The 328-nt window shown below is 71.6% G+C and overlaps 1 protein-coding gene across 1 annotated transcript in view; it reads left to right on the top strand.

Annotated features, from left to right (window-relative positions):
* Positions 1–328, top strand: part of ESPN (espin) — a 7,666-nt gene that overhangs the window by 4,255 nt on the left and 3,083 nt on the right. The window lies entirely within an intron of this gene.

The raw sequence follows: 328 nt of genomic DNA, 5'->3' as shown, positions 1-328 counted from the left end.
GCTGTCGGTGTGTCGCTGCTGGGGCTGCGGGGGAGTGTAGGGGTTCCCAGGGCCCCCGGCGAGGCGGCACGGGGCCGTCCTGCTGTGCCGGGGCTGCTGCCAGCCGCGGACCCATCGCTCCACAGTCAGATCGCTGCTGCCGCAGCACAGTGTGGCGGGGTGGGGGACACTCAGGGCTAGGGCCCCAGGAGCTGGGTGCTGGGGTGCTGCTCCAGCAGGTCCCACGGACCTTGGGGGCTGGGTGCCAGGCTGCTGAGTGCTGGGGTGCTGCTCCAGTGGGGTCCTGGGCACCCAGGGAGTTGGGTGCTGTGCCTGTAGACCTGGTGAG

Source organism: Haliaeetus leucocephalus, unplaced genomic scaffold (assembly GCF_000737465.1).
Source record: "Haliaeetus leucocephalus isolate CR32 unplaced genomic scaffold, Haliaeetus_leucocephalus-4.0 Scaffold190, whole genome shotgun sequence".
In the NCBI taxonomy this organism is placed as follows: Eukaryota; Metazoa; Chordata; class Aves; order Accipitriformes; family Accipitridae; genus Haliaeetus; species Haliaeetus leucocephalus.
Note: the sequence above shows the minus strand (reverse complement) of the source record. Positions and strands in the feature narration are given on the sequence as shown.